Source organism: Vicugna pacos, chromosome 9 (assembly GCF_048564905.1).
Source record: "Vicugna pacos chromosome 9, VicPac4, whole genome shotgun sequence".
NCBI classification, from domain to species: domain Eukaryota; kingdom Metazoa; phylum Chordata; class Mammalia; order Artiodactyla; family Camelidae; genus Vicugna; species Vicugna pacos.
The window spans coordinates 72,805,426-72,825,102 of NC_132995.1; positions in this window are offsets into that span (position 1 = coordinate 72,805,426).

Sequence of the window (19,677 nt, forward strand, 5' to 3'; positions counted from 1 at the left end):
ATCGTCTTTCTCAGGAATCCACGATTTACCCAAGGACCCATTAAGGGGCAGTTTTACCCCCCAAATCAAAATGCTTCTACACACCCAGTTTATAGCATCTATTAACAGGAGAGGTTCAGGGTTTAAAGAGAAAGAAGCAATCCCTGGATGGTCATGGCGGAAAAATCGTCCATTCACAACTAATATATTTCAGTGACATTTAGAACAGAATAAGTAATTAGGGTGAGTTGGCTTTTAACAGTAGGATGTGAAGGGCTAGGATATACCAGACTGTGGTCTCTGTGTAGACAAAGGCATGGACTGTGAAAGTGCATGGAGGTGTTTGGGAAGCCGGAACAGTTTGATATGACAGGAATGGAGAGTGTACGCAGGCATACAGGATTACTAAAAACAGAATCCTTTTTCTTGAATGTGCAGCATATTTGAGCAGGGCTGTGTAACAGTCTGCCTCAGAGACATTGTATAGGAAGAGTTGTATTCTACGTTGCCTCCTTACTCCAAGATTTGTTGAAACATTTTGGCAAATACATGTGGGAGCAAATGCATCCTGGAGTCACAAGAGAATGCAGGTTGAGACTTGGAATTCCCGTAAGCAGAAGCAATAGATACAGATCTATGAAGGCACGCTACAGTTGGTCAGCTTATCGATTATTATGTCAAAGACCTGAGTGGTTGCTGAGGGATCTGCCAGATGAACTACCTGCTAAACATGGAGCATAAAGGAGAGAGAGACTTTCATTCCCAATGGAACTGAAAAGTCTGAGACTGCCTGAGCTCTGCTATTCTCCTGCTCTTCACCTCTGAGCCTACCATGATGAATGCATAATGAAGATGAGTCATTATGCTTCTGTTCTCCATTCTAGAATCGACAGTATTTTTTTTTTTAGCTAAATTAAATTGCTCTCTGTATAAGGATTCATAATATGCAAGAGGAGTCTCTAAATTCTCATCTTAAAGTGATCATTTATCAAGAGGAATATTGTACCTTTGTCTAGCTTCTTAAATCATCTTTTTTTCCAATATTGATTATGATAGTAAAATATAATGACTGCATAAATTTTAAAAAATACTTCAATAATAGTTACAATAAGTTTGGAAAAATATCTGAAATGCCACAGCTGCTATTATTTTAGCAATTGTCTTCCCAATCTTTTACTACGTTCTATGAATAGTCAGCATGAAATGATGGTTACCATGAACAGAAACACAGACACATGTACATATACACAAGCATCCCAAGGGAAACCACTGTATAAATGATTTTTACCGAACTATTTTTAATATATATATTCACATCAATTATATTTCCTTCAGTACATAATTTTTAATTATTGAATAGAATTTTGATATATAAATATGCCATCATTTGTTTAACCAATCTCCAGTTTTTGGTTATACAGATTTTCCTAATTTTTTTCATATTAAAACTGCAGTGATGCATTGTACACAAACATTTAGTATATCTACTATCATTTCCTTCTGATAAAATAAAGAAATTAAAAAAAGGATTTGCAAAATTTTAAGAATTTGGATACACATTGCTAAATCACATTTCAGCTTAGCATATGAGTAATTATTTCTCTGCATATGTTCCAACACTGGATGTTATAAGTTAAAAAAGAAGAAAAAAATCTTCTAAAATGTGGAATATGATCTTAATGTTTGTGTGACTAGTTGCTTTATTACTATTGAAATCAAACATTTTAAATATGTTCATGAGCCATTTATATTTATTCATTTGTAAAGCAGGTGTTTATTCAGGAATCTGTGTTTTATTGATTTCTAAGAGATCTTTAAATGTTAGAGATAGCAAGCCTTTGTTTATCACATACCAATTCTTACTTAGAATTGCAAAAATATAGTTCTACCCATCATAGATGTGGTGTAATACGGACACATTTTGATGGTTACATGAAGTAAGTTATTTCTAAAAATGATTTCTAGAAATAGTAAACATTCAATTTGAAAAATAAGGGATAGTCCACAATTCTCATGAGAAAATGGATTGTAATTGTTCTACTAGAGATTTTAATACTAGTCTTTTAAGTTATAAAAGCAATAAAAAAGATAATTGAGTCCATAAACCTTCTAGCAATCAGAATGAAAATCAGGATAAGCTATTGCTTCAGTGGTTTATAGGTTCTAAACCCAACTTAATTCAAAACTGTGGGGAAATATGACTGATAGCACCTTGAAAATACCTACAATACTGAAAAAGCAGGGCTTTGTACAGATGTAATTAATTTTATTTCTTTCAGACCTTGGTCAAGATCATATTGTTCTACAAAGAAAGTCATACATTAAAAAATAATTCTGACAGCTTCATTAGAACGTACACATTTAGGGCTGAACTACCAAGATTTTGAAACCAGATTTGGCTTTAGGTCTGTAAGTTGGTTCTTGCTTTGTCTTTCTGCTTGATTGGTTTAACTACATGGATTTTTGAACATTGGTACTTGTGTAAAGTTTGACTTCTAGGAACAAGATATTAAAACAGAAAATCAGGACCTACGCCATCTTCTAGAAATCTCTATTCCACAGCATTTTAAAATTTAATCTGAAAACTACATTAATCATTCCTAGCTTTATCTTTTTCCCTCCTCAGTTACTTCCTTCATAAGAAAAACCTCTTGAGTTCCAGAAGAATGCCTTGCATGTAGACACAATTCTTTCCTGTGCTTTCTTTTCTGAGTCCAGTTCAGATCCTTAGTTAAAAACATCCACTTGCTGTGGTTAAACAAACTGTGGTGCATTCATACCATGAAATACCGTTTAATTTTAATGAGAAAGAGGATATACAACTGGAATGCATCTCAAAATCATTAAGCTGAGTGGACAAAAAAGCCAATGTAAAAGGTCACAAACTATATGGTTTTATTGTTGATATAACATTCTTGAAATGAAAAAATTATAGAGATGGAGAACAAATTAGCCAGAGGTCAGAGATGGTACTGGGAGGGGTGTGGGTAAGACTGTGAGGGGTAGTGATAGGATAATTCTGTATCTTGGTTGCAGTGATAGTTACATGGATCTACACAGGTGGTAAGATGGCACAGAACTATTTACATACATGCATTGCACCAAGGTAATTTTCTGGATTCTGATATTGTATCATAGTTATATGAAAGGTAATTAGTAGGAAAACTCGGTATACAAGATCTCGCTCTGTACTATCTTTACAACTACTTGTGAATCTATAATTATCTCAAAATAAATGTATTTTTTAAAAAATACACCCAAATAGAGGGTGTAGGGGGGAGCTTTTCTGAAGGCTCAAGGGAGAAGGAACAAACTTTACCACTCTACAAGCCAAGTCTATTTTTAAAAGTAAAACAAAACAAACAAAAAATTGCACACAGAAAGTGGAGAGTGTCCTTCAAAAGTATGTATTCATAATTCTCATTTTCAAGGTTCAGAAAAAAATGTGTGTATGTGTATAATTTTTCCTAATAATTCTATAATGTATAATTTTAATATAAGTGTTATATCACATGTATTATATTTCACATTTTTACACATCATGGACTTTCTTAGTAAATATATATTCTATACCTTTTACTGTACATAATGTATCATTTTCCCTAGCAAATTAATCTCTCTAAACTTAAGAAAGGTAATCACAGTAGCCGTGGAAGTCCTTCAGAATTCTAACAGGTGTTATCTGCTGATCTCTGAGTGGAATCATCAGTTCTAAAATATCACTAAAACTATTTAAAATCTAAAATTTTCATTTTAAGGTGTAGTTCAGCATGTTAGATGACATCAGCTCTGGGCACTAAGCCAATCATTATTCCTGTTTGAAAAGTAATCAGGTACATTTGTTAAGAGCTATTAAGAAATACTGGCTTTGTTAACTCCAGTCATGACCGCCCAAACCCAAAGCAGTAACAAAAAGATAAAACCAAATTATCTTTAATAGGAAAACTTCAATGTCACTATGAAAATGAAGGAAGAGTAGACTCTAGTGGTCCAGGAGCCTCACTTTATTCCTGTCTCACCCGTCCTTTCTTGATATTTACTGGCTTTCACCCCTGCCACAGTAACCATTTCACCGGCCACATCTCATAATCTATGTTTAACACAGTGGAGCCCTTCCGTAATTGCCTAATTCCATAGTGTTCTGGGGCAAGTATTACAGCTGCCTAGAAGCATCACACTCCTGTCATGAGCATTTATGTCATTTCTGTGGCCTGGTCAGTAGACTGGTAGATAACCAGCCAATATTAAGAATTAGTAATGAAAGGATGGAACTTCTAAAGTCCTACAGAAACTGAAATTAGGCTCTCTGTTTTTGATTTGCTTACTATACACTTTTATTCAGGCAGACAAACTGCATCAGATATCATAATATCTAACATCACTTTAACTAATAGATACCAATATTGTGCAACATAATTTTCTCTGAGTAAGTAGGGAAAGAGAAATTTGTCTGGTTAACTAGATGAATGTGCATTTGTTTCTGGTTAGCTGGTCAAGCTCGCAAACAACTCGTGTAGCAAATTTAGGGTGTGAAGTCATTATTTGTAGTTGTCATCAAGGCTGGGCCCAAGGCCAGGTGAGTGAGGTGAATGAGGCCCCTGCCTCAGTGCAAAGGTTAAGGGTAGAAGGTGCCAAAAATCAAAATAAATCCACTTCAATACAATATGTGAAAAAATTAATGCCAAAAATCATGATAAACAAAGTCAAAAAATGGTAAATAAAGATAGCGTTAGAAACAGTGTTGTGCCAAGCTATATTTGAGCCTAAGGCAAAAGGAAAATTTGTATCTAAAATTTTGATGATTTGTTCATCACATATTTCTTTCCATCAATTCTGATTTTTTTAAATATTGCCTTTGGCATTCCCGTAAATTTTGTGCCTGAACCAAATACCTCACTTGCCTCACCTTAGTCTTGGCCCATCAACAAACCTATTTCTTTTTTATGTTCTGGCTAACTCATAGGATATATTTTCTCATTCTTTTTAGTCTCTCATAATTTGAGGTTAGAAGTACATATCATACATTTGTGGTCAACTGGTTTTCAACATGTTTACCAAGAATTTGCAATGTATAAAGAATAGTCATTTAAAAGAATAGTCTTTTCAATAAATATTACTAAAATAATTGAGTATCCACATACAAAAGAATAAAGTTGGACATCTTCCTTACACCTCACACAAAAATTAACTTAAAATGGATCAGAGACCTAAATTAAGAGCCAAAACTAAAAAACTCTTGGATGAAAACACAGGAGTAAATCTTTGTGAATCTGGATTAGGCAAAGGCTTGCTAGATTTGACACCAAAAACTAAAGTGACAAAAGAAAGAATGGGTAAACTAGACTTCAACTTAAAAACTTTTATGATTCAAAGGAAACTGTCAAGAAAGTAAAGAGACATAAAATGGGGGAAATGTTTGCAAATTATATATTTAATAAGAGAGGAGGATCTAGAATATATAAATAACACTTACAACTCAACAACAAAAATGTAAAAAACCCAACTGAGAAATTATTTGAATAGACATTTCTATAAAGAAGATATATGATCAGTAATTACATGAGAAGATACTCAATGTCATTAGTAATTAGGGTAATATATGTCAAATGACAATGAGATACCACTTTATACCCACTAGGATGCTATGATAAAAAAGACAAAATAAATGTTGTCATGAATGTAGAGAAACTGGTACTCTTGTACGTTGCTAGTGGAAATGTGAAGTGTTGCAGCCATGTTGGAAACACTCTGGCTGTTTTGCATGTATTCAAGGCAAAACTCAGTTGAAGAGTTTTGGGGTCTGGGAATGTGGTCAGTGCCTTTAAATTTTGAAGGGTGAAGGAGAGGAAGCTAGGTTTTCTTTGTAGCTCTAAAAGGAAAAACTGCTATCAAAGGGTAAATATTATCGATGTCATTTTTTTGTTTTACCTCATTATGAAGAACTCTTTTAGCAGTCAATGGAAAGAATAGAACCTCGTTGAAGGTCTCACCTTCCAAGGCACTAAAATTGTTCACAGGGAAACTGATAAGCCCTGTTTCTAAAATGATGTAGAAGCATGTTAAAATCTATTCCATCTGAGATTCCGTAATTCATTTTATCACTCAGTCTGGAAACACTTATTTAGGTTAATAAATATTCCTTTGTAAAGTGCAAATAATGATAACCACCTCCCATTTGCCAACACCATAGTATGCACTCACATTTTGTTGTTTTTATTTTAATATTCAGCTAAAATAAACTGTTCTTAAAGAGTTATGCTAGATTTTGTTTTGTTTTGTTTTCAGAGGATGGAGAAGAAGATTGGAGAATGAAGTAGTTTAGAATATGTTCAGGAGCCTGACTGGGAGCCTCTTTGGTCGGTTAGGAACCAGCATGAGGGCAACAGACTCCTTGGGGAACACATTGGGAGATGGGAGGTCACCATTCTCACAAGTTACCTACCATTCTCAGAGGAAGGGACAAGATTTGCAAAAAGATACAGCTCCCCTCCTCCAGTGATTATCCAGCCTTATGCCTGTTGGCTGTGTCACTCAGGTCTCAAGGCCATTTCCCCTCGGCAAGGAAGAATGATTTAGTGAGGTCCCACTAACTCTATGCTGGAAACCATACACTTTTTTTTTTAATTTTTACCATTCGCTTCATTATCACAGACAGTGAGCAAGATAAAGTATGCAAATTCATCTAATAAATTACACAGTGCGCAATGAGTACCAAATAATTACTAAGCACTATTCTACCTAAATTCATTTTTTACAAAATGCATCAGTAGGTAAGGAAGTTTTAGAATGTAGAACATCTCACACTCATTCCCATCAGCTCTAAGGAAACAGCAGTGGGCAGGTCTGAGGTTGAATCTGAGATATCGCTCAAGGGAAAAACAAAGTCCGAACATCAGAGATCCAACAGGGTTGTTGTTTTGCAGTACAACACAAGGCAAAACAGAGCTAAGAAGCATCTATATTCATTATCCCTTCTATAACCATCACGCTACACACTCCAAAATGGCTCCACAGAACGTGTACCGAAGAAGACAGCCGAAATGTTCAGCGGTAAGTTACTGGCTTTGTGTAATATACATTTAGAGGGAGCTACAAATATAAAGGCAGATGTGTAATATATGGCTGGCACCGTTTTTATTTTCTTATACATCTTGCTACTGTCTGGGGGCAATGCTCTAGTGACTGCTGAAATATAATAGCTGCTCTCTCTCTCAGTACACAATTTGACAGCATTTATTCTTTCCTTCAGTGAACATAATTACTTCACATATGGAACCTGTGATAGCCTACAGGCATCTGAAAGAAACCAGAATCATGCAATCTGTCCCCTTCGTGAGTTTAATTCACATTCACAAGTGTCATTTTATTAGGGCTGGCATTATGCAGGATCGAAATTACAGGTCAGCTCTGGCAAGTCACTAGGAAGTGTGCTTAAGTCAATAACGCGGTTTCACTACATTTGGGAGAGCTCACAGGAGGAATCCGACCCTTATTTCTTAGTTTTCAGGTACGACTACCCACAGGGTAATTCATTTAGAAGCGAGTACTGCAACAACTGGTTTAGCCTGCTGTAAACATTCGTGCTGTGTGTTACAACCTTTGATGTAACTTTGCAGCACCAGCTATCATCCCAATGGCCATAGAGGATGTAGCTTGCCAACTATTAAAAGTGGGCACGTTCAGATGTGTGTAATTAAAACGGCACCAGTCAAATGCCTGTGCCCTTTATTTTCACCTGGCTGAGAGTGGCGTTAAAGAAGATTGTGCTACTGGCCCTCCTCATCCTAAGTAAAGCAACACTGTTGGTTTAACAGGTGTTAGCTGGGAATGGGAGGTGCAAGGCAAGCTGTAGGGATTACAGTCAGCGATTGTTTCTCTGTTTGAACAATGAGATGGTCCGGAGGTAACGTTTCCCATTTGGCTGCCTTCTGTTGATGAGGTCAGAAATAATTTTAACGTGAGCAGTTAGAAATGATCTGTAAAGCCAGACCATGACTGCTTCGTGAGTCTGTATTCCTTTAAGAAATATATGGCCTAGTGGGAAACTAATCATAATTCTCAGATGGTCAGGATGGTTCTGGCTGAGGGTGAAGAAGCAGGACAGAACCAGCCTTCAGCACGGTTGCTGAAGACTCTCAGCTTCAGCCCAGGAGATGCGGCCACAGTATGGAGATCAGTGGATCAAAGGAAAACTAAAGCTGAGTCCACCGCGGGGCAAAGTTAAGGGCTGGGGTTCAGATGCTGAACTAAAAGCAGAGTGAGTCACTGAAGTCCAGGCAGGCACGAGAAAGACATCGCATCAAGTGTCCGAATCATTTTTCATGAGCGTACAAGAGCTGTGCAGATCAGGGTAAGTATTTGGGATCAGGTTTGTTTACCAAAATACTCCTTTTGAAGACTGATTTAAGCCTCATTGAATCTTTAAAATCACACATTTTCTTAAGTCCATTTAATGTTTAAAAGGTCTTATTTTTAATCAAACTAGCACGTAAACATAACTAGAAAATCCTGTGGCAGAGAAGAGCTGATTTCGAGAAGCTATTGTCCTATGTCCCGTATCTTCACATTCTTACTATGCAGAAACAACTCCTTTCAACCTGCAGTTTTAGTTGCAGTTTTAGTTGCTGTGTCACTTGAATGTATGCCTATGCTGACATTTTTCCAGTTTTATTGAGCTGTAATTGACAAATACTTTAAGATGTTTAAGTGTGCAGCGTGGTGATTTGATATTTGTATGCATTGTAAAGGGATTCCCCACCCCCCCAATCGAGTTAACCCATCCACCACCTCACGTACTTACCTTCTGTGTGTGCGAGAGAACATTTAAGTTCTACTCTTTTAGCAAATTCCAAATGTGCAATACAGGCTTATCGGCTCCAGCCACCACGGTACATATTAGACTCTGATCTCATTCACCTTATAGCTGAAAGTTTGTACTCCTTTACCAGACTCTCTATTTCTCGCACCCCTCACATCCTGGTAACTATTTTTCTACTCTCTGTTTCTATGGGTTTTACTTTTTTTTTCTCTCTCTCTTTTTTTTAAGTTTCTACATATAAGCAAAACCATGCAGTATTTTCCTTCTGTTTGGTTTATTTCACCTAGCGTAATGCCCTCCAGGTTCACCTATTTTGTTGCAATAACAGTATTTTCTTCTTTTCCAAGGCTGAATAATATATATATATACTCACACATATACATATATATATATGAACAGATCTGTTAATGGACACTTCGGTTTGCGTACCTTGGCTGTTGTAAATAATGCTGCAGTGACCACAGAAGTACAAATAACCTCTTCGAGATAATGACTTTGTTTCCTTTGGCTATATATCCAGAAGTGGGGTTGCTGGATCATATGGTAGTCCTATGTGTAATTTCTTAAAGAACCTCCATAATGTTTTCCATAGTGGCCATATTAGCTTCCATTCAAACCAACAAGTTACAAGGGTTCTCTTTTCCCAAAGCCTCACCAGTATGTGTTATCCTCTGTCTTTTTGGTAATAGCCGTCCTATTTGGTGTGTGGTGATATTTCACTGTGGCTTTGATGATTCCTGCTATTGAACACTTTTTCACATATCCGTAAGTCATTTATAAGTCTTCTTTGGAAAAATGTTTGTTTAGATCTTTTGCCCATTTTTTTAATTGGGTTGTTTTTGAGCTATTGAGTTGTTTGTGTTCCTTGAATATTTTGGATATTAACCCCTTATCAGATATGTTGTTTGCAAATATATTCCCCCATGTCAGGGTTTCCTGTTCATTTTTTGGATGGTTTCCTTTGCTGTGCAGAAGCTCCGTAGTTTGATGAAGTTACACTTATTTTTGCTTCTGTTGCCTTTGCTTTTGATATCAAATCCAAAAATAAGCCAAGACCAGTGGCAAGGCACTTACTACCTATGATTTCTTCCAGGAGTCTTACGGTTTCAAATCTTCTGTTCAAGTCTGTAATCCATTTTGAGTTGATTTTTATGTATGGTGTGAAATGACAGTCTCGTTATGTTCTGAGGTAATCCTTTCCCCATTGCATTATCCTTGGTTCCTTTGTTGTAAATTAATTGACCACGTATGTGTGGGTTTATTTGTGAACTCTCTCTTCGGTGCCATTGATCTAAGTGATTGTTTTTATGCCAGTGACACAGTGTTTTGATTACTATTAGCTTTGTAATATAGTTTGAAATCAGGAAGTGTGATGCCTTCAGCTTTGTTCTTCTTTCTCAACATTGTTTTGGCTATTCAAGGTCTTTCATTGTTTCAACAAATTTTAGGATTTATTTTTACCCTATTTATATGAAATATGCCACTGGAATTTAGATAGGAATTGTATTAATCTGTAGATTGCTTTGGGTAGTGTGGACACTTTAACAATATTCGTTCCTCCAATCCATGAGCACAGAATAGCTTTCCATTTATTTATGTCTTCTTCAATTTCTTTCATCAATGTCTTAACAGTTTTAGTATATAGTTTTTTTTTTTCACTTCCTTGGTTAAATGAATGTATTCCTAGGCATTTTATTCTTTTGATGCAATTATAAATGAGATTTTTAAAAATTCTCTTATAGTTCACATTACTATATAAAAACGCAACTGGTTTTTGCAGATTGATTTTGTATCCTGCAACTTTGAATTTATTAGTCCTAATAGTGTTTGGTGGAGCCTTTAGGGTTTTCTATAAATAATATCATGTCATCTGCAAATAAAGACAATTTTACTTCTTCCTTTCCAATCTAGATGGCTTTTATTTCTTTCTCTTGACTACTTGCTGTGACTAGGACTTCTAATACTATGTTGAATAAAGTGGTGAATAGATGTGCTCTCGCCACTTTTATTCAACATAGTATTATAAGTCAAATTCTTATTTTGTCTTCTTATTTTTGGAGAGAAAGCTTTCAGCTTTCTGCCATTGAGTATGTTAGCTGCGGACTTGTCATCACTTCCTAGAATAAACTTTGTATACCCCCCCAAAATAAATAAAATAAAAATGAATAAATATGGAAGCCAGTAAACAACTGTAAATATTCAGACATACACTGAATTTTGACCCTCTTGTAGAATACCAATTTTAATTCAATTCTGAATTGTTGTCAGGTGTGCATAGGTAAGAGATGCCTTTCTGTGTTATGATATCTTAGAAAATACGCTTGTCTCCTTTGAGGGCCAAATGCAGAATATTATGTGTATGGAATTAGAAAACCAGAGACATTTTGTCCTTTATAAGATAAGCAGAGATACTTATCAAAATTATAGTCTTAAATTAACCTGAACTATTTGGTTCATATTTTCACCTCCAAATAATGAAAGATATTATTTCTGAAAGGTAAAAATTAATGAAAGACCTTGGTTGATTTTTTTTTTAATCTTGGCCAAAAACGTTGTGTTGTCTTCAAATATTTGTTGCAGCTATAAAGGGAGAGTCAAAGAATGAGCATGTCTTTTTTGCAATCACCAAAGTGTTGTATCTTCAATTTGGGTGTGTGTGTTTGTGTGTGTTTCCAAATCATGCTTATGTGTTATGTAGCTTCCCAAAGTCAAGGAAGAAAAGAAAAAAATCATAGAATCACAGAAAATCAGAGAGGTGAAAAATTTTCTGAGTCTAAATAACTCACTTCTGGTCACCTCAGGAACTAAACAGCAGATTCACTCAAACATTATGGTCCTGGATGGGTGGCTGGTATATTTGCCATCCCATCATTCTCTCCTTATACAGGGCTTCTTTAAAATCAAGTTTTGTTTTTATGTTTATTGCATTAATACAAGCATAATGTTTAAAACACAAAAGAGACAAGTGATAATAGGAAATAGCATCTCCCTTGCCTCATCTCTCCCCATGCCCACTTCTGCTTTCCAAAGGCTCCATCTGTAGCCATTTCTGGTTTTGTTCTCCAGGTGTTTCCACCGCTCTCCCACTCTTCTAAATAGGACACTCATACTAACATTTTTTACTTACGTCCTTTAAACATCGTCTCTTACCTTAAGCTATGATGGATGAGAATTTAATGCATTTATACCACTTCCTTCTTTCTCTCTCTTCAATCATGCAAAATATTTAGAACATTATTTTCAGCTTCTTCGTTGGTCATCCTTGTAATTTCAAACCATATTTTTAACCTCCTCATCTTATCCCATAGCAGTAACTCTTCATTCTAAATTTTTAAAACAAAGACATTAACCTTCACACGCTTCCCTCCACCTCGCCTTCTCAGTTCCTTTCTAAACATCACTTCCAACCCAGCTTTACTTTTACATTGTCTAGGTGGATTTAATTTAAATTCCATTTTTACCCACGGGAAAACCTTTTGTTATTTGTGTGTGAATGAGTCCTAATGAAAATTATTCCTCATCATTTATAACATGGTTATGTAAATGTTATTCTTTTATCGTCAAGGAGTTTGAAGCAATTATATTTCCTCCTCCACAGACTTAATGACGCAAAACATTTGGCACTCAAAGTGAGTTTTCCTGGAGTCAGATTTGAATGGATTCTCCTTCTCTTACAGCTCCCAGATGTCTTTACTTAGTCATTCATTTGCTCATTCAATAAATAATTTAGTAAGCATCTGTATGGAAGTTCAATCATTAATAAAATAATGTCCTTGACTTCATGGAGCTTATATTGTCCTGGGGGCGGGGGATGGAGAAGACAATAAACGAGGACACAATAAGGAGGTCAGCACGTTATGTGCTGGTAAGTATTGTCAAGAGAAAGAAAATCATTGGGGATGAGAGAATAACAAGAATTTCTATTAAACACGGTGCTCAGGGAAGACGTGTGGCAAAGTCACATTTGAAGAAGTAGGGCTTGTTTTGTTTCATTTTGGTTTTGGTTTTGTAATTCCTACAGTTTTTGTATATCCATCCTTGAGTAACTTTCCATGCATGAGAGGCATCATGTTTTGTGTCCTTGTGTGTGTGAAAATGTCCTTATTTCTCTCTCATGCTTAATTGATAACTCGATTAGGTATGTGCAATTCTAGGCTGGGGAGACGTGAAGCAAGGGGACTCCTGCTTTGCTCCATTGTCATCAGTTTTGCTCATTAGAAACCAGTTACCAATTTGATAATATTCCTTTGCGGATGATCCAATGGTTCTCTCTGGATCATTCTTCATAGTTATAAAACTTCAAAATGGTGTGCTTGGGTTTAGGGCTTTCTGCATTAACTATGCTGAGTACTCAGTGTCTCCTTTTAGTCTGAAGACATGGATGCTTCTGCTCAAGGAAATTCTCTTGCAACGTTCCTTTGGTAAGTTTCTGTCTGCTAGTTAATTCTAGTCTCTCTTTCTGTAGCTTCTGTTAATCAGATCATCAGCTATATTAGGTTGGTCTTCTATGTCTCTTACCTTTTCTCACATATTTTATGCTTCTTTCTCTCGTTCTATATTCTAGGGCACTAATGCATATTTAAATCCTAACACTTTTGTTGAATTTTGTATTTTAGTGTCATATTTTTATTATCCAAGGGATCTCTCATTTTTTGATGTTTCTTTGCCTAATATATCATACCTCTTTTTTGTTTGTTTGTGTGTGTGTGTGTGTGTGCGCGCGCGTGTGTGTGATTTCTTTTCAAAAGTCTTTGAGTTCCAATTATCAGGATTATTTTGTGAAAGTTTTTTTTTATGTTTAGCAAATCATCATGTTGTTCACTTTATTTTTTTAACATTTTTTTATTGATTTATAATCATTTTACAATGTTGTGTCAAATTCCAGTGTAGAGCACAATTTTTCAGTTATACATGAACATGTGTATATTCATTGTCACATTTTTTTCTCTGTGAGCTACCATAAGATCTTGTATATATTTCCCTGTGCTATACAGTATAATCTTGTCGTGGAAGTTTTATTATCTCTTTTTAAGGTGCATTTCTTTTTCTGGGTGTTCATTTTGGTTGTTCAATTCCAAGTGACCAGCTTTCCTAAAATGATGATCTTTACTTCATTCTGAACAATGTTGTTTAAAAACATGAGCCTTATGTTTATGGGCAGGATTTGATGACTCTCCAAGCCTACTGTTAACACTGGGAACCCCAAACGCCAGGGCATTCTCTACTGTTCTATTGTCACACTAGTTCTCTTCAAACAACTCATTTTATTTCTTTTGTGAAGAAACATCCAAACTCTTCTGGGGAAAAAACATCTAACTACCAGGCATTTCGTGCAATGCCTGTATGTGGTGCTGACGGTGGAGTCCAAATGCCCTGTGGACAGACTTTAATTAACACCTCTGCTTTCTGGTTGACTTCCCTTCACACCTGGTACTTCTGTGTCTTGAACTCTTTGGGGTCTACAGGGCAAGTAAGTCCCTCCTGGGTCACTTCTCTCTTCTGTTACCAGTCCTTTAGCTGCTTCTTTCCTCTCAGAAATTTGTTTTTGCCATTTCCCCCTTGAGAGTCTCTTTCTCACTTAGGGGTTTAAGGGAGAGACAGGTTGGAGCAGAAAAACACATGCAGTCAATCAATATTTTTGAGCCAAAAGCTTTTTGAGGTGCATGCTAACCCCAGGTGTCTCCCCACCCCCAGCACGCTCCCCCCTTAAATAGTAGGCGCCATGGACGACATAACTATCACAGGCAAATGAGTGCAGGACTCAGCCAGTCACTTATGGTGTGCTTGTTGAACACATATAAACATTTCCATAAAAAAACTCATCTACCCACTAATCCCAATCAACCACCCACCGCAAAGTGATGGAAATGAAATGACAGGTATTTAATGCCCCCAAAATAGCTTAATCCCACAGTGTCTTGTTGGATGATGCTCTGTGCAGAGTAATTCTGATTGTGCCTGTTGTTATTATGCTGTGAATATTACTAAATTTCATATCAATACCCACAGAGAGGCAATGGCTATTTTTCATGGAAACTCCATGGTTCCAATTTGTACCAATTGGATATTAAATGATGCAAAAATAACTCATAACAAAGGGCAGGGAGAAGTAATTTATATATCATAAATTGAATAATATGTTATGATGAAAGCTAAAAGCAACTGAATCTGTTTAATGTTTATGAAAAAGATCCATGTCTTTCAATTCAACTAGTTTGACTAAATTCAGTTTTAAAAAAAAAAGAGGCACAGGTGAGGGGATGGGAATGAAACTGAGCAAACTTTGGGGTGTCTGTCTCAAATAAGTAGATCTGACTACAGTATCTCTTTTTAAGCAGTTGTGTATCTAAAAATAATCTGACCTTTAAGAAGGTCTCCATATATACCTGTTCTGTAGGAAGCCCTGGGGGCAAAGAGAAGACCTTTGCTTAAGTGAAAAGCCAGCCTGAGAAGTGCCTCTAGGCAAAGGCCATTATACACTTCTCTTCCATCCTTTAGACGAGCAAAAAGCAGAGCTTCCCACTGATACCAATCAGTCCACGACTTGGCTGTCATTAGCTGTAAGTCTATGGAAATCTTCAGAAGCTTGGATCACCCCCCCAGTTTCATTAGGTGTTTAAAATTAGGCGTTCTTTTCATGAGGTGCAACAGGAGTTGTTCCAGTAGCACAGGTGTGTATTTATAAGAGCCCCCCGGGCCTTGTTACGGTAACAAAGTGCATTGACAGTGCTCACTAAGCCTGCGTGGCTGTACCTGTTAGCCCAGGGTTCACACTTAGCACTAAAATAGACCGGTGATGGGTGTACCCAAATCCCTCTCAATTCTAGGGACCGGATACTGGATCTTTTTTTCATATACTTTTAATCCTAAGTATATCTATTTGTTTACTTTCTATTTCTAGAATATGTTTGGGTGGGAAAAACATTCAGTTACTAGTGTCAAGGATGCTAAAATCATGTAGGAAAATGTTCCTCCAAGGGATAAAGGATTCAGGAATCCACCTCCAATTGAATTCTGCTTTATAACAAGGCCTATAGTCTTCACCTTCCGTGAGACCAGAAAACAAAGCTGCCTGTACTCCTTTTGATGTAATTATAGCCAAGGGTTATCCAAAGGCTTTTTATTTATGTCAAATGAACACAGATATCCAAGGTACTGAAGCTTGTTGAAATGGTTTTGTTGAATGTGTTCCCTGTGACTTGTAAGATTCTGGGAAGCAACTGGGGAGGCAGGATGTGCTCCTGTGCAGTAAAAAGATGTCCCGAAGAGAAAATCTAGCTGGCAGGTCGCAGCTCTGGATCAGGGGTCAGCCAGCGTCTGCAATCTTGATAACTCTCTGCTGCTTTGCTCTCACCGATTCCCAAATTATCAAGGCAATGTAGAAAAGCATTTCTCCTTATTATAAAACAATGTCATAGTACATAAAATGTCAGTCTGCTGCCCCATTACTTCATAGGATACAGGTGTAAATCTCGAAGAGGGCATAGAGTTCAACTTGCCTTCAGCATGGAAAAGAAGCAATTACTTAGCTGTTAAGGAAAACCCTAATATCGTTATCAGATAACCCTAATGGCCACCTGATATCTGGCTATTATGTGAAATGGCTTTAAAACACATTTTAAAATCTCAAATTCAAATCATATGGAAATAATAACGTAAGTTATCATAAAAGTGTTTGGAGATAATTCTAAATGTCAATTTAGCACATTTGTCTATGTTATAGGTCGTCTATAGAGTGAATGAACAGCTTCTTTTATAGGGTAAATGTCCTTTGGGAAAATGAAAGGGACAATCATATTTAAAATCAGTAATACAGGGAGGTAGATGTAGTTACTAGTGTTCAAATGGCATTACATTATCTTTAAACTAGAGTGCCCGCTGTTTTGACTAAAACCATGTGCAGTAGCTTGGCTGCTTACCTACTTTGTTCCCATTTGTCCCACCACGTGGATCTTCTAGTATTTCTTGTTTAGCTCAAACCATTGTGTTCAGGGAATCTCACACTCTAGTGACAATAATCCAATTGTCTCTAGTTTTTGCATAGTAAGGCCTGACACCACATCTGTTTCAATGGCAGCTCTTTCTCTAATTCAAAAGAACTGAATTCTTTTCTTTTTATTTTTTTCAGAAAGATAAGAATTCTTGTAGAATCAAGGAGCTAAGCCTTCTTTAAAAAAAAAAAAAACAGAAAATCCGACAATTCAGACATATTCCTCCAGTCCTCAGACCGTGTTTCTCAAGACTTGACCTGTGTGGAGGCACCGAAACAAGCACTTAAACTGAACAAACCGGCTTGCTTACAAAACAAGATACCACTGTAGTTAACAGCAACTTGTCTCTTTCTCTCCTCTTAATCCGTGCACACGCACCTGTACACACATGCACCTGTGCACGCACACACACACACGTATAACTTTGCCTAGGTGTTACCCTGAATTGGCTACAAAACATCTCTATAGATATACAGAATTGGTCTCTTTTGGGAAAAAATGTCTATAATTCTATTTTTTAAACTGGGAACAAAACGTTATTTTGTAACTTTATTTTTTACAACAAAAACCATGAAGATACAGTTACTCAGAATTTATATAGGTCCTCTCCCCTTATGTAAATCTCTCTACGAGATTAACAACAACAATCACCATGACAAATGAATTATTAATAAAGTGAAATATTGAAGCACCGTTTGCTTTAGAATTTTTTAAGCCCTGGTTTTTCTGTGTTTGAATATTTGAGCTAACAGTATGTCATTTCAGCCTGGACTTCCCCATTTCGAGGTGCTAACTAACCAAAAAGACCCTGAAGGCTGGAGATCATTTTGTGTTTTTAACCTTCATCAGCAGTTAACAGAAATATTTAAAATAACAAAATTTATCACAAGTATGTATTTTGCTGTGATCTTCTCCTCCGTGACTAGTCTTTCAGGATTGACACTCAAGGATGGGAACGTGTTTTACACTTGCAGCTTTTGAATGATCCAACTCAAGTTCTAGTATACTTTCTTAGATAAGTATTAATAGGAAATGGTACAAGGCTTTGTTTCCCCAGCAGCTATGGTTTTAGAAGCTTACCATAATTGATGGTTTATTCATAGTCAGCTACACAATAAAAATGTTTTTTTCAAGAAACAAATAAAAATTGCACAAAAAAGAAAAACTGGCTTTGGAGTGATGAGACAGACGTATTTTATTCTTATATACTTCTTATTCATATTACAATATTAAGAATTATATTTCCGTGGACAAATAAAATACTCATAAATACGTCTCAGTGATAAGTGTCATTTAAAAAAGTACCAATAAGCCTGGTGGCAAATTTTTCATTCCCCAAATTAAAACCAGAGATGATGATTGAAAAATGCCTTGAGGACATTTTTGCTGGGTTATTGATTGAAAGGCAATGTAGGTTTTCCACACAGAAACATGCTAAGGTGGTCCTTTCATTAATTTTTGCTGCTACTTTAGGAAGAACTTGTCACTCTCTTGAGTTTTGTCTCTCCTACCCCTCACATTGGACACTGACTGTGGCAGGAAGAGCTGTGTGAGAAACCCTACCAACTTCACATCCAAAGGAGTGGCCCTTTTAAGTTGTTGGAAGTTAGCAAATACTGCCTGCGGTATTTCTGAGTGCCCAGATAGAGCACCTGCTTTACGACATTGCTTTGTTTTCAGTTCTGTCTGCCTATCTCTCTTTAGCAAAATAGCTTTGTTATTAAGGGTGACATAATAATGGAAAACTCCGTTCTTTTCCTGAAGGGGCTATACGCAATGACATTTTGTAACCATGTGGTGGTCCCATCTTCCTCCTCCTACTGAGACACCCCGTGTCCTGTCAGGTGGGCTACGTGGAAGCAGCAATCAGGCTCAAGGCTGTGAGAACCCAAGAGTTCTGAGTGTGGCCTGAAATGCTGACTTCAGGGCATGGCAGGAGCTGCTTGTGGACAAGAGAGGGGAGTCACTGATCACTGAGAGAGAAGGAGGCAGTGGTGGCATCAGTGTTTGGTCCCTTGATGTCACCCACATAAGTTCTCTTCCACTCAATAAAGACAGGATTTTCCCACAGGGCTTAAAATGAGAATATCGTTGACTTAAATTTTACTATTTCTGGAATATAATGTCTCTTTGTAGTCATACTTAGATTAAAATCATCTTGGACTTTTTTGGGGGAGGGAGTATAACATACAGTCAGGAAAGGTTTAAGTTTTCCTCATTTCATATCACAAGTACAGGAGCCCATTTCTCCCTATTTAATTATAAAATCCACTATTAAATCTGGGTGGAAATCTAAAACTACCCTCTCCCTTGATGCCTTTGTAGATTCTCAGAAAGCAGAAAAAAATGTCAAGAATACCTTTAGGACAAATATGTGAAATTGATTTGAATTACATTTAGTGACTACAGAAATAGAGTGTTTGGGTTGTTTCCTTCATCCAAATGAATATTGGTGAAAACTATACATCTATAGATAGAATATACCTTTCAGAAAAATCCAAAGATTGATTATTCATTAGATTAAATTTCTATCAATTTTTAAATAAAGAGACTATATATGTCATCATTTATTTTTTTAATGTTTAAAAGTGATGGAAGCACAACAATGTGAATGTGCTTAACACTACCGAACTGTATACCTAAAAATGGTTAAGATGCTAAACTTGGTTATGTGTTTTTTATTCACAATTTTTTATTAAAGTGAAGCAAATGTTTTCTCTATTATAGAAAAAGTATCCCAGGTCTTGCGTTTAACGGGCATTTTCAAGGGTCCTAGTGGAAAGCCAACTTCAATGACAAAAGACCCCTTTTTTAGAGTCACGGAAGGCAGCAGGTGAAATTTCTGGAGATCAAGCTGTCTGGCCGTCTCTTTTCATAGACTAGTCAAAT